We start from the raw sequence: 16030 nt of genomic DNA, 5'->3' as shown, positions 1-16030 counted from the left end.
GCGGTCCGCGGTTTCGGCCGAAACCGCAGTTAAGCTAACCGCGAGTGTCTCGGTTTCGGCCGAAACCGAGCAAGCGGTTCTTCCTTCAGCCGAAAACTTACCTTCTACCGAGGCCTCTTCCAACCTGGTGGAATCGGCTTCTGAAATCCAACCTGCAGTTGTGGTTTCTCAGGAATTATCTGACACTATTCCCTTGGATATTTCAACCCCTGCACGTGGAGCTGCTAGGCCTCCTGCAGCCATGTCCATTAAGGCCTTTGCCAGGGCTAAAGCAGCTAAAGCCACTAAATCTGTGCCTGTTAAGACCCCCTCTCACAGGCCTAGCCCCAGTTCCCAAATGCTTAGTCTAGCAGAGGATCTCATTTCTTTAATCCGGGGATCCCAACCTCACCCAGACAGGGCCTCTCACCCACCTCCAGAGAAGAGGCCTAGAGCAGAGCCCCCTGAGCCAGTTTCCACAGATGATTCCTCTGTTGATTCAGATAATACAGACCCTCCAGAGGCTCCTTTTTCCCCTTATGAAGACTCTGATGCTGAAGAGTCCATCCCTTCTGCCTCTCCGCCTGAGGAATTTTCCTTTGGGGAAACCTTGCATGCTATGAGGGAACAATTTCAGTGGCAGGGCCAAGATTTTTCAGATTCCAGAAAAAGGCTTAGAACCTTTTTGCATTTACCACAACATAGGCCTTTAGCTATACCTCCAGTTCTTTCTGTTGTAGATGATGCATTTAATGATGCTTGTACTGCTCCTGATTCTCTACCTCTGGCCCCTGCTAAGCCCGATAGGTACTACAGGGTCCCGGACACACATCACCATTTATACAAGGCTCCTTTTGCAGATCCTGAGACTAGGCTCCTTTTGCAGATCCTGAGACTAGGCTCCTTTTGCAGATCCTGAGACTATCTCCCAGGGGCCTAAGGCTGTAGCAACTACCTCTGCCAAAAATCCCCTCCCCTCTGAAAGGGAATCCAGGTCCTTAGAGAGATGGGGTAAAAAAGTTTACACTTCTGCTACTCTTTCAGCTAGGGCCTTGAACTGTCAATTTCATATGATCCAGTATCAAGAATTTATGCTAGATCAGTTAACCAAAAAACTGTCCTCTGATGAACCTTTAGACAAGAAATATGTTCAGGAAATGGTACTTAACATTCAGCAAGTTAGTAACCATTCTTTAAAATGCGGCTATGATGCACTGGAGGCTTCCTTTAGATCAGCCATGACTGGCACAGTTATCAGAAGGCATGCATGGTTCAAAGAGCAGGCCTTACCGGCCCATGTCAAATCAAAACTATTAGATGCTCCCATGGACAAGATCAATTTGTTTGGCTCTCCTGCACAACAGGTGCTGAAGAAGATGGAAGAGAAGGCAAAATCTGTCCAAACAGTGAAAGATTTCTTACAGGTCCAACCTCCAAGGTTTAGCAGGAATTGGCCCTCCAAGAATTGGTCCTTTCCAGACTCCTCCAGAGCACAGAGAGGCAGGAATAGGCGTTCAAGAGGCAGAAGCCAATCCAGGGGTGCCTACAGGGGACGCCAGTGGCAGGGTAACAACCAGCGAGGCACAGACACAGCCACCACCACTACTACAGGACAATCACAGTGACTTGGCTCTGGCACCGCCTACCAGGGAACAACTAGAAGCACCCTTAGGCGGGAAGCTAGCCTTATTTTCAATAAACTGGCATTACATCACAAGAGACAAGTGGATTTTACAGACAATAGATCAAGGCTACAGGTTTCATTTCCATACTCTACCAGGGAAGAGAGGAATGCCAAACCTACCTCCAAATCAAAAGGCAGAAGCTCTAAAACAAGTGAATCAATTATTAAAGATGAGAGCTGTGGAAAAGGTACCATATATGGAGCAAGGAAAGGGCTTTTACTCCAGACTCTTCCTAGTACCAAGGAAAGAAAGCAAATGGAGACCTATTCTCGATCTGTCCGCTTTAAACACATTCCTCATTGTTCCAAAATTCAAAATGCTGACCCTACAGCAGCTTCTTCCCATGCTGGGCAAGGAGTCTTGGCTGGTAACTCTAGATCTCAAGGAGGCATACCTGCACGCCTCCATACGACCAAATTGCAGAAGATACCTCAGATTTCTTGCAGGATCAGAGCATTATCAATTCTCAGCATTGCCCTTTGGCTTATCTACTGTGCCCAGAGTGTTCACGAAATGTCTGGCATCAGTAATCGCTCATTGCAGGCTTCAGGGAATCCAAATCTACCCTTACCTGGACGACTGCCTGATACAAGCGGACAAGAAAAACAAGCTAGCAGAAGACTTGAAAAGAGTCATTTACCTTCTACAAGCCCTGGGATATACAGTCAATATAAAAAAGTCAAGGCTGATACCATCCCAAAAGATAACCTTTTTGGGTGCGGAGCTGGACACATCCAAACAAATGGCATTCCTAACAGTAGAAAAACAGGAGCAACTCCCTCTCTACTTCTTGGCATTAACAAAGCAAAACCATCTAACAGCAAGAAAAATCCTGCAAGCATTGGGCTTCATGGCATCCTGCATAATATTGGTCCCACATGCCAGACTGCATATGAGAAAGCTACAGTGATACCTAAGGAATTTATGGTCTCAGCACAAGCACAGCCTAGAAACCCAAATTCCAATAATTCCATGCCTGAAGCAAGAATTCCAATGGTGGGCTCAGGCCTGTCAATCAAACGAAGGATTGCCCTTCCACAGCACTCAACCAAGCCAAACCATCACAACGGACGCCTCAGACCTCGGTTGGGGGGCCCACATGCTGGACAAATGCATACAAGGTTTATGGACTCAAGAGCAGCTACACCTACACATAAACCTAAAGGAAATGCTGGCAGTAAAACTGGCAATTCAGACTTTCAAACCATTTCTTCGACAAGGTCACTTGATGATAAGGACAGACAACACCACAGTTATGTGGTACATCAACAAGCAGGGAGGCACACATTCGTACCCTCTATGCCGGATGGCCCTGGACCTCTGGAATGTGGCCCTGAGTTACAACATTCAGTTACAAGCAATCTTTGTACCAGGAAAAGAAAACACTCTAGCAGACATATTAAGCAGGACTACCACAGATGCCCACGAATGGATGCTGCATCCGGGCATCTTCAAAACCATTACAAGAAAATGGGGTCTCCCAGAAATAGACTTAGTTGCATCCCCACGCAATCACCAACTAAAGAAATTCTGCACCAGGACATACCACCCACTGGCTTGGAAGGTGGACTCCCTATCCTTCAGTTGGAAAAATCAGACAGCATATGCATTCCCACCACTTCCTTTGATGCACAAGGTGCTATTGAAGATCAAAGAGGACCGTCCAAGGATCATTCTGATAGCTCCAGACTGGCCAAGGCAACATTGGTACCCATTACTGAGGAGTATGTCTCGGGAACAAATATGGCCCTTACCCCTAGTTCCCTTGCTGTTAACTCAGAACAACTACAACACCCTGCATCCAAACCTGAAAACTCTGCAGCTGACTGCCTGGAACATTGCTTAAGACAAATTAACCCAAATTTATCCTAAAGGGTTAAGGACATTATCTTGGAAGCTTGCAGACCTTCAACAAGGAAAACCTATTCAGCAAAATGGAAAAGATATCTCATTTGGAGTACTGCTAAAGGGGAAGATGTGTCACTGGTAAACATAGCCAACATCCTGGAATACTTGGCAGAGCTATTCCACAAAGGCCTGTCCTACTCTTCCATTAAGATTCATGCATCAGCTATTTCAGCAGAATACGACTTGGATCCTCCAGTCTTCTCACATCCTCTGCTCAGGCAGTTTCTGAGAGGAATTAAAAATGTAAAACCTCCTAGGAAGCCACCATTACCTGCATGGGACTTGAACTTTGTGCTAGAAAAATTGACACTTCCTCCTTTCGAACCAGCAGCAACAGCAGAATTGCAATACTTATCATGGAAAACTGCTTTCCTGCTGGCAATCACTTCAGCAAGAAGGGGTTCTGAGCTACAGGCATTGATGGCAGTACAGCCCTTTCTGATCTTCCATCAAGATAGAGTGTCCATGAGAACAAATCCTACTTTTATGCCTAAGGTGGTCTCCAGAGTATCTTTAAATCAGGCTATCCACCTACCTACATTCTTCCCCAACCTACAGAACAGGGGAGAAAGACTGTTGCATACCTTGGATGTACACAGACAATTACGCTACTACCTGGACAGGACCAAGAGCAATAGAAAAACTGACCAGCTACTGGTAGCATATGCAACAGGAATGGAAGGGAAAGCAATTTCAAAACAGACAATATCTAAGTGGATAGGAAATTGCATTAGATTTTGTTACTCCTACCATGGAAAGAAAACTCCAGAAAACATCAGGCCTCACTCTACAAGAGCTACAGCCACTACCACAGCTTTTCTACGAGGAGTGGCTACCAAAGACATTTTAGAGGCTGCTACTTGGAGCTCCGTGCATACATTTGCCAAGCATTATAATTTACCTTTATACTCTAGATCCCGAGCAGGTTTTGCCACTGCTGTTTTGCAAGGGATCTTAACTACACCATAATTCTATCTTTCCTCCTCCCCCAGTTTGGCTATGGTATTCTACCCATTTGTAAGGACTGCAGATGCATCCTTGAAGGACATAGTACAGTTTTGTACCTACCATAAATGTAGATGTCCAATAGGAATGCATCTGCAGTCAGGATTACCCACCCTCCTTCCCCTCTGTGGTAATCCTAGGGTATTTGCCCCTCTTATAGCTAGCTGGGGGAATCTATTATGGTGTATTTGTTTGTATATATGTACATACATGCTTATTTTTTGTTTGCTCTCTAATATTTGGAATCATTGGCATTTATCCAAATTTAGCCTTCCTAGAGGGCACCTGGCATCTGGGGCAAGAAACACTGAGGAAAATGGTGTCGGCTGATGCCTTTATACCTGAATAACTGCAGCAATGACGTCGGGTGAAGTGCGACACCAGCCGAAGCCAGACCCAGACTTTGGAATCCGGCCGACCGAAGGGCTGCCTGACGACAGGACAACCCATTTGTAAGGACTGCAGATGCATTCCTATCGGACATCTACATTTATGGTAGGTACAAAACTGTACTTTTTAGGTTACCAAGAATGAGGCTATCAATCTGCCAAAACACGCAAGACATGAAGCAGCACTTAGAAAATTTAAATGCAGAAAAGACAGCTTGGGGGGGTATATGTATTATATCATGGTACTGTAGGGAGGCATACTGAATTTGTTCAACTAATTCCTCTGCTCGAAGTGAATCAAATTAGATCAAACAAAAACAGGCTGGTAGTTACAGATAACACAAAACAGAAGTACCAGTTGTAGCACAAGTCTTGTTAAACATCTAGCTACAAAACTTGTTTTTGCTGTGGGTGGGTGGGGGCATCACTTAGGCATTACATTTATTTGTAATGAAGGGCTCTTGTCTGCTATGTTCCATGGCTGTGTACCAGTAATTAAAAAAAAAAACTCTATGATCCCCACCATCTTCTTAAGAATTTTGAACAAATGGCATCCATACTACAATATTCACTGACTCACTGCTTTGCTGCTGTTGCCTGCTATATCTGACAGACCTTCTGACATCTGCATAAATTCACACCATTAAAAAGTTTGACCTGTTTTTTTTTGGGGGGGGGGGGCATTGGCAGTACTACATTCCATTATTTGGTTTTGAATTACTTAAAAATTCCCCTCTTATTGGTTTTGCACAGGTGTTCTTCTCCTGCTCTTTGCCTCTTTCACAGTCCTTTTCACACTTCGCGTAAGAAATAAATAATCAGAATCATTAGGTTGTTTAAAGCTGTCTCTGCCTCTTCATGTCCCCTGAACTACAACAAGTTTCATGGACCAATTGCACAGAATCCACAGAGAATTCTTACGAGTTAGGAGAATTAGGAAAACTAAAAGCTCTCATTTGTGTTGGTGATAGAGTGGTATATTTTATTCTTTTCATTTTATATTATTTGTTAACCAGGTGAGCCTATTAAACAGGAGACCCCCCCCCCTTCCAGGAGTGACTGAAGAGCACTACCTTGTTAACGGACTTACTCAAAGTTACACAGAAGTAAATGAATGTGGAAGGAATCAAAATCTGTACCCTTGGTTACATAACCCACAGCTCAGAGCCATAATCCTCAGTACTTTACCTGATCTGTTTTTTTTTCCTTAAATTAAAGTGGATATGGATGACTGACCTGGACCAACCTACTGACTGCTGACAAGCAAAATCTTTCAAGTTGCTGCTGGTCCCTACTCATCATCTCAGGCTAGTGCTATCTGCATGCATTAAGGCACTGGCTGGTGAGGTATCACACTTGGCTAATTATCTGATGGAGGCAGGAAAAGAATTCTAAACTCTATAACAAAAGGCAGCAAAGGCTTTAGTAGAGATCTGAACAGTGTGTTGTGGAAATGGTGCAAATTCAATCCAAATGCAGCACAGGTACATGTCTTTAAAGAGACAGCAAACACAACATGAATGTTTCAGAAGGTACAAATAATTACGTTCTCTTAGGTGAGACTGCAATCACCTGGCATATTTTGTTGTGTATAATTTGCAGTTAAAAGCACTTTCTGGTATATTTGTTGGTGATTACAGGTTACAGATTCTTAAAATCAGCAAAACAAATGCAAGAGGCAACAACATCAAAATGAAGACAAATGTGGCAAATTACATTTTTAGTACAATGATCCTTTAAATATTAAAAACTGACACTGGATCCAGTTTCACACTGCTGGGGTGGAAAGCATATTTTTTTTTCTGTACAGCTCCATAGAGATTACATGTAATGGTTTGTTGTGCCAATTAACTAGTGTGCAATACATTTAACTAGGCTGGGGGATCCTGATCAGTGGCCTCCCTCATGCTCTGCCCTGACATTTTGCCAATTTGCATTTCATAGCTTATATGCAGAGATTTATCACTTGCAGCCCCTTCATTTACTAATTAGGGTGAAAAATCAGAAAATTAGTTTGGGAGAAGCATAAAAAGAAATGTTTAGGCAAGTAATGTCTCCGCCATTTGACACTCATTACTATGGTATTACATTGGTACAATCTTCTATTGTCAACTCTTCTTTCCACACAAATTCTGAGATGAAAGCAGCACATACTCACTCCTTCACTTACTAGTTGAAATGAAAGCAGTCTCCTTGCATAAATGTTTTTCAAATCAAAGGTGCATTTTACTTTACAGATATTAACTAGTTTCCTCCATCCATGGAGTATTTCCAAGCCAACCCCACCTCCCCATACACATACACACCTAGGCAATGAGCTATAAGCTGTCCCACCTATTTTAACCTCTGTCAGTTTCCTGTAAAGGGTAGAGGCTCTCAGTTTCCTTCTTGGGAAACTTCAAGTGCATTTTAATTTACTTATTAAAGGAAAAACACCCCATTTGTCTCCTGTACTGCACAAACTCAAACCCAGACAATTTTACTATATCTTGGAGTGCCAAGTCCACATAGTTTTAACATTTCTACCAGTGACAAAAGAGGTGAAAGTGCCAGCCTGTAAGAGACCATAAGTGCATTTATAAGGAGTTAAAGATCAGGTGCAAGTTTTTTTTTTTTTAGTTACCTTCTGCTATAATTATGCTCTCATCATAAAGTGGGCTTTCTGATTCTAAAATACAGAGTACTTTAGTTACTTCAGTGGAACTATGCTTATTAAGCATAGCAAACCTATGCTTGTATTTACTGTGGGCTGAGCAACTGTCCAGTTAGTTCCTGATTCCATGTCCTGTGACCTTGCCTTCTAGTGATACAATTACTTGGACAGTTTGCTGTGGGTAGGAATTTCATTAGACTTTAGCAGATTTCAACACATAAATGCAGCACAGTCACTCAAATAGCCATCAGACAATAAAATCAATAAATAAATGCAATTACAATCAACAAGTGAAAACATAATAGAACAGGATAAGATTCCTTGCAAAGAGTATAATGCATGGCATACAGTATAATAACAGAGATGTATAGCACTAATAGTTTCCTACCATAGGATAACCACTTTCAGAAAGAAAACTCGAGGCATGTGAACAATCTAAAGGATAGCTCTACAGTAAAATATGTTTGTTTTTATGCACTGAATGGACCAGTGCTGGAATTAAATATTTTGGAATACTCCGTACATCTATGAAAATGAAAATGCAGTGAAAGTGATTATGAAAATATGATGACAATGAAGATGTTATGATGGCAATAATGCTGGCAAAAATGAAAATGAAGATTATGAAGAGGCAATGAAAACGCACATGTGAAGATGATTAAGATGATCATGATACAGATGTCAATAGTGATGAAGAAGCAATAACTGAAGATGAAAACTGCTGAATATGATGAAGAGGTGAAGATGAAGATAACAATAATGATACACATCATGAAGGTGTGATGAAGATAATGCAGCCGAACTAACTCTGGGCAAAACTGCAATCCAAATTGTAGCTTGCTAAAGATCAACCACCATGCCCCAGGATTCCCACTCCTCCTTTCTTGATGTACTGGAAAATATTAGGGTTCAACCAAACACCCTAATAATGGGCGATTTCAACTACCCCACCATTAACTGGGAAAACTACTCATGTACCAACTCCTTCGCTCAACGCTTTCTGGAATTCATAATCTCCAATGCCCTGGATCAACTTATCCACACCCCCAACAGGGGCAACAATATCCACACCTGAAGTCAACGCCTCATTGGTCAAATCTGGCCATAAGCTAATTACCCTAGATATCCACATCCTGACCCACCCCCCATTAAGGAAACCATGGTAAATAAAAATCTCCAAAGTCAACTTCATGCTTCTTAAGACAGAAGTGGTGAATTTCAGGACACCCATGCAGATGGACAATACAGTTACGACTACTGAATCCTACATAACTGCACTTTATAAGCACTTACATGAGTGCATGGATCGTGCTATCCCAAACAGAATTAAGACGCCATGCTCCAAAAAAAGGAAGCCAATCTGGTGGTCCGCTGCCATAAACAAACTGTACAAAAGAAGGAAGAAACTGTTGCAAAAGAGTAAAATCCCATGAGTGAACGAGCTCCCTGGTCAGCCTCAGTAAGATGCTGTGATCCCTGATAAAATCCTCCAAAGCTAGTTACGAAAACAAAATTGCCACTGATTCTAAAGACAACCACAAAGCATTCAATAGCTATGTCAAGAATCTCAATGGCAAGACTCAGATCTGCTCTGAGTTACAGCACAATGGCACTAAATATACAGACCCAATTGATATTGCCAACATCCTGGCAGATAGGTTCAGTGCTAACTTTACCCCCCTCTCACCCCCTGAAGAGCCCATCTCTATAACGGAAGAAAGTAAAGTTCCTGTAATCACGGCTGCACAGGTAAAAAAAACGCACTCTCCAAAGCCAAAAACACAGCATCCATGGGACCAGACAACATCCCAGGCTGTGTTCTACATGAACTACAGAACAAACTGGCACCCCACCTAAGTACCATGTTCAATCATAGTCTCACCTCAGGCTTTGTGTCTGCTGAATGGCGCACAGCGACGATTATCCCACTCCACAAGGGGAGAGCCACCATGGACCCCGGGAACTACTGCCCCATTAGCCTGACGAGCCTGGTCTGCAAGGCCATGGAACATATCATCATGGAACTTATAAACAAAGACATTGGTAATTTCCAAACCCTGGACCCCACCCAGTTCGGGTTTATAAAAGGCAAATCATGTCTCCTAAACCTGATAGACTTTTTTGAAGCAGTCACCAAAGCCACAGACAAGGTAAGGTGGTTCACACAGCCTATCTAGATCTTGCCAAAGCTTTCGACACCATCCCCCACGCTGGAATTATAGATAAACTCACTAAACTAGGTATAAATCCCTATGTCACAAGATGGGTTGCCAACTGGCTCACTGAAAGAACCCACACTGTGAAAGTTGCAGACTCCAAATCTGACTTCAGACCAGTGACAAGTGGTGTACCACAGGGTTCAGTCCTGCGTCCCTCTCCTGTTTGGTATCTACTTCTCTGAAGTACAGGCTAACGTTAACAGAAGGTCTTTGGCTAACGGAGTTCGCAGACAACTGCAAACTAGGAGCCATAATCGAAACTCCTAACGATGTGGACATCCTACAAAAGGGCCTCACTGAGACAGATGCCTGGTGTCAAAGCCATGCCCTCAAGCTCAATGCCAAAAAGTGCATTGTCATCCCCTTTGGTAAAAACTCTGTAACCATGAACTACAACATAGGCGGTAGTATACTTAATACCGAAAGTGTGATAAGAGACCTTGGGACACAGGTGGACAGTAGTCTCTCCTTTGATAATCACATCGCCACAGTAGTCAGGAAATCCTTCTACGTGGCACACCTCATCACAAAAGGTTTCTCATCCAGAAAAAAGAGGTCATTGTTCCCCACTACTCATCACTCATTAGACCCATTATAGAGTACAACGCCCCTTTTGGTATGTACCTCACAAGACATCTACAACAACTGGAAAGGCCAAAGAAATACCTCACAAAGAGGATTACCAGCCTCAAACTAATGCCCTACGCAGACCGTCTTAAAAAACTCCAGCTTTACTCCATCGCATATTGCCTGCTCAGAGGTGATCTCTGCCTAGCATAGAAAGCTATGTCAAATCCAAAGCTGTTGGACATGCTCTACTTAAAGAAATCCCAATCCCTCCGAGCTACACACTCTAGGGACCTAAACCTTGTCACCACAATAAACAGAACATGCCGGAGGGATCGATTCCTGTCCCAGAGACTTCCCATACTCTGGAATAAACTACCTACCTATATCAAACAAAGCTCCTCATTAGCACTCTTCAAGAAAAATCTTGATGATTGGATGGGAAATAGGAAATTCACACCGGGGATCACCTCTGTGGCTCTGCTCGACAGTGGCACAGGAAAATAATTTTCTTGGGTGGCAAAAGCCAGGGTACCTTTTTGGCTGGGCTTGTATAGGGTCCAGGGCCGATAGCCTAGTACCTACCTATGAACCTATAAGACAAATGAATATGTAATGATGCCAATTACTATGTTAACAGAGAAAAAGATAATAATGATGTTTACAATGAAGATGATGAAGATACAATAGTGATAAAGATGACAAGGATATTGATGAAGACACAATATATATGATGATGATGTGAAGAAGATGATAAAGATGACAGTGCTGATGATGAAGATGGTAAAGATGTGATGGAACACTCCAGCACCTCATTACTAGCACCATAGTCTTAAAGGTGAAAATGTCAGTCACCTTGTACAGCAAGGTGTATATGTACAGTGCAGTCTTCTAGGTTTCAACTTATCCACACGCATGTCTCAATATTTCACATATAATGAATACTAGAACAAGGTAATATACACACAGCATGTGCCAATGATCATGATTCTGCTATATCACACTTGAAGGAAGTGCTTTGCCAATCCTCCCTTCCAATAGCAATAAAAATAAGAGAAATGAATTTATTGGAAATAATGCTTAACCAAGCTGAATGATATAAAATTTTCTATCAAAGTACAAGCATTGCTATGACCAAAAAGTTGGTCATTGACAACTTTAAAGATGCAAAAGGAGAAAAAAACTCACTTTTTGTTCCCTCAACCAACACAATTTTATGTAACCTAGCTGTAAATCATACAAAAAGATATTCCATGCAGTGCAATAGTGAACCACAAAAACAATAAAATTAAAAGAATTAAATTAAATTAAAGAAAAACACCATTAGCTCTCATTCTTCCCTTTCCATGCCCATTTAAAGTAAGTGAGTGACCCCGATAAAGTTAATTTTAATTTGTCAAACACTTCACCATATTATGACCACTGATTCATTGACTCCAGCAATGACAATCTGGCATATAATGCCTTCCTTATAAACATTATGATCACTGTATCTGATGGGCTGTCAGACTGAAGTTCTTCAATGGAAAGCCAGCATTTATTTCTTACTGCTTTTAAACAACTTTCATCTTGAATCCTCCCATTTCAGATTCCATTCTGAGCAGTGTAATCAACTATTTTCTTTTGCAGTTTACAATTAAATATGTACCTGGTGCCTGTAAAGTGTAACTTTTCATAGTAACACACACGTTTAACTTAGATATTTCCAAAAAACAGTTTTAGCAATGCAGTGAACAATTCACTCCACCTTTAATTCATATATCCATCCATTATCTTGAAAAACAGCTGTGGCAATGTAATACTCTACTACGGAATATTTATGACATTTCCATTTTATGAATCCTGTGCTGCCTAAAAATATTTTTGTTAACAAATACAAGTATATAACCTCACATACAGCACAAACACAGAGGGACACCAATGTATCCCTACCAGATGAGCCAAGACCATACAGTGTAATTTCCCTGCTATTTTAAAGCAGTTATAGCAAAACTTAATACAGAAGAGGGATTCAGACATTGTAATAGTATGCTCAATAAGTACTATCCAAGAAGTAAAGTTGTATTAATCACAGAATAATTATCAATGCTTTGCCCTTAACCCCTATATAGGATTCTCAAACCAATTGAAACAAAAAAAAAAAAAAAACTGACACTTTCTTAATTGCATAATTATAAATTTCTATGTAATTCAGTTTCAACTAATGAGCAAAGTGAGAGCAGTCAAGAATTGCAATACATAACTAAGCACCTTTTTGTTCCATCAGAAACTCTTCAAAGTTATATCCGTGTTTAATCTGTTGATGTCTAACAGTTTGAACATGAAATTTTAATACACCAGTCATGACAAAACAGTTATAACAAAAATTCATAAAAAATAAGGATTCATGGTCATAAAATGTTCAACACAGAAAAATTTCAACATGCACACCCTGAACATTCACCTAGTATTCTGAGAAACTGCTGTTCAAATTATCCCCTCTGCATGAAGGACAATAACAATAATTTTTATATAAACTTTAAATTCAGTTGTTAAGTGCAGGTTCATAATGACACATATTCTCAATGGACCACTAACTGAGTACATATTTGTCCCGTTGGAAGAGTATTTACATATATTTGGCCTTGCAAACAAACATGGAGTTCAAAGTCCACATGGTCTACTAATCAAAAGCAGGCTAAACAAATATTATGCAGTGCATGGTGCACTGTACTTATGCTTTGAATTCAAGAAAAGACAATTCTGTAAAGCAACTTGTGCCATAAGAAAGGGCAAAGCCCCTTACCCACCTTAGCAATGCATGCTAACCCTAACCCTGCCTGCCTCTAACCATGCGGTTAACCTTAAAGCCCCTTCCATAACACAAACACTAATCAGACAAATTTGAACTGAATGTGTGGTAAGTTTATAGGTAGTACATTGGAAAAGGAAATTTGTTTAATTTTTCACAGTACTGGGTGTCAGTATTTAGTGTTGTTGTTGATATAACGAATTGCCATAATCTTATGGTCAATGTTTTTAGTGTTAACCATTTAATATGCTGACCATTCAATTATTTTATATAGACACATATATATATATATATATATATATATATATATATATATATATATATATATATATATATATATATATATATATATATAATTACACATCTATATTTTAATGGGTCTACTTCATTTTATGGAAAGCTCACTTCACTGAAAGTCAAATCAGTTGGACCACTTTACTGATAGCTCACTTCACTGAAAACTTATCTGAGTGGACCTCATTTTGTTGAAAGTTATACATGGCCTTTTCCCCATTGTAATGCGATCCTGGAGTTAGTATATATAGTAAGGGTGTGTGTGGGGGGCACAACCCCCCGCAATGGGGGGGTGTGGGGGGCATAGGCCCCCACATATTTATAAACTTTTTAAACTACAGACATGGATAATTACAAGTCCAATGAATAACTGTTTCCAGAAGGCAATATATAGCCAAGGTATGTTGGGGGCTTCACCCTCATCCTTACTATATATACTAACTCCATGATCGCACTACAGTGGAGAAAAGGCCATATATAACTTTCATTAAAATGAGTTTCAGTCAGATGAGTTTTCAGTGAAGTGATCCCAGTGATTTCATTTTCAATGAAATGAGCTTTCCATGAAATGAAGTAGACCCATTTTAATATATATAACTTAATTATAGATTCTCTCTCTCTCTCTCTCTCTCTCTCTCTCTATATATATATATATATATATATATATATATACATATATATATATATGTGTATATATATATATATATATATATATATATATATATATATACATATACATGTACACACGTACACACGTGCGAGCACACACACACACACGTGTGTGTGTGTATGTATCTACATATACATCTATCTCTCTCTGTATATGTATATATATATATATATATATATATATATATATATATATATATATATATATATATACACACACACATACATACATACACACATATACATCGCAGACACACGCTAAGAAACAGATATATACATACCCTCCACCCACAACCCACATGGGGTTGTGATGTCACTTTAACACTGACAATCATCTAGAGCTAACGTTTACACTGCCGGGTAAAAAAAAATGACCCCCCCCCCCCAAAAAAAAAGAACTATGAATGAATAATGGCATTGTAATCTTTGAAAAGTCGCAACCTCATCCAGTTTACATTTGATCAGTGGTAAGGAAAATGTATATACACACACACACACACACACACACACACATATATATATATATATATATATATATATAGTTCCACTTGAAAACATTGAAAACCCATAACATCTAAATTTATAACATCTAAACACCAACATCTAAAACCCAAAACATCTAAAACTCATAACATCGAATCTCAAAACACTGAAAGCTACAAAGCAACTATAAATAACATCCCACAGAGGTTTTACTATGTTTATGCAGGGGGGCAAGCCCCATGCACCCCCCACACCCCCCGTAAATTAAATATACCAACTCCGAGGTCACACTACAGTGGGGGAAAAAGTTAATTTCCTAACCTCACTGTAGTGCAACCTCGGAGTTGGTATATTAACTGACGGAAGGTGCAGGGGACTTGCCCCCGCATAAACGTAGCAAACAGTGTGTGGGATGTTATTTATAGTTGCTTTGTAGTTTTCAATGTTTTGAGATTTGATGTTATGAGTTTTAGATGCGTTGGATTTTCGATCATTTGGTCTCGCTGTTTTGAATTTAGATGATATGAGCTTTCGATCATATGAAGTGGAACTATATATATATATATATATATATATATATATATATATATATATATATATATATATATATATGTGTGTGTAGATGAGGTTATTGCAAAGCTTCTTGAAGTCAGGGATGTTGCAAACTGGACAGTTAAACATATGAACCAAGGCTAGCATGAGGACTGGGCACTGGAAAGGCCACTAAAAATTCTTACTTTAAGGTGATGATGAGGGAACCTACATGGTAAATAAATGTGCATAGCAACAGGCCATGACTAGTCTATCCAAAAGCAGGCTAACAAGCTCTTAAAGCAGATTTCTTGAAGGAAGCAGAGCAGAGTGTAGAACATTCATAGCAAACTGACAGGAAGGAAGTCGGACATTTTCCCAGTTCTGTGCTCTACCAGGGGAGGGTGGCCATGGAGAGAATACAGGCTTGTCATTGATGCAAACTTCCACTGCTGGAGAATGAACTCTCTAACCAAAGAGGAAAATCAGAACATCAGGAAGACAAATAAAATTTTTCCCTGTTCCCTCCTCATCCAACAAAGAACCAGAAAAGGAGCTTGCAGGATAACATTTAACAGTTTCCTTGGGACCACCAGAATCATGAGGGGAGGTAGATGGAGAGCAGCATTGTTGCCCAGGCACCCTTAGAAAGAAAGAAAGAAACTGAGAAGGCCCTGAAGGTAAGACAGTCAAGAAATCCCTAAAGTTGAAGAGCCTCCATGATGGAAATGAGAGGAAGATCTCACTGACAGAATGGAAGCATGAAACCACCAAAAGCATTGTCTGACCAATTGTTAGCGCATATCAGCCTTGGCCCACTACCAGGATGTACAGGTGGGAACTGCCCAGGAGCTTTA

General features: G+C 40.5%; 1 protein-coding gene across 2 annotated transcripts in view; it reads right to left on the bottom strand.

Moving 5' to 3' along the window:
* TEPSIN (TEPSIN adaptor related protein complex 4 accessory protein) overlaps positions 1-16030 on the bottom strand; it is a 599267-nt gene that overhangs the window by 47777 nt on the left and 535460 nt on the right. The gene's annotated exons all lie outside the window — the stretch shown is intronic.

Source organism: Protopterus annectens, chromosome 10.part0 (assembly GCF_019279795.1).
Source record: "Protopterus annectens isolate FY-2018-M chromosome 10.part0, PAN1.0, whole genome shotgun sequence".
NCBI lineage: Eukaryota > Metazoa > Chordata > Ceratodontiformes > Protopteridae > Protopterus > Protopterus annectens.
Note: the sequence above shows the minus strand (reverse complement) of the source record. Positions and strands in the feature narration are given on the sequence as shown.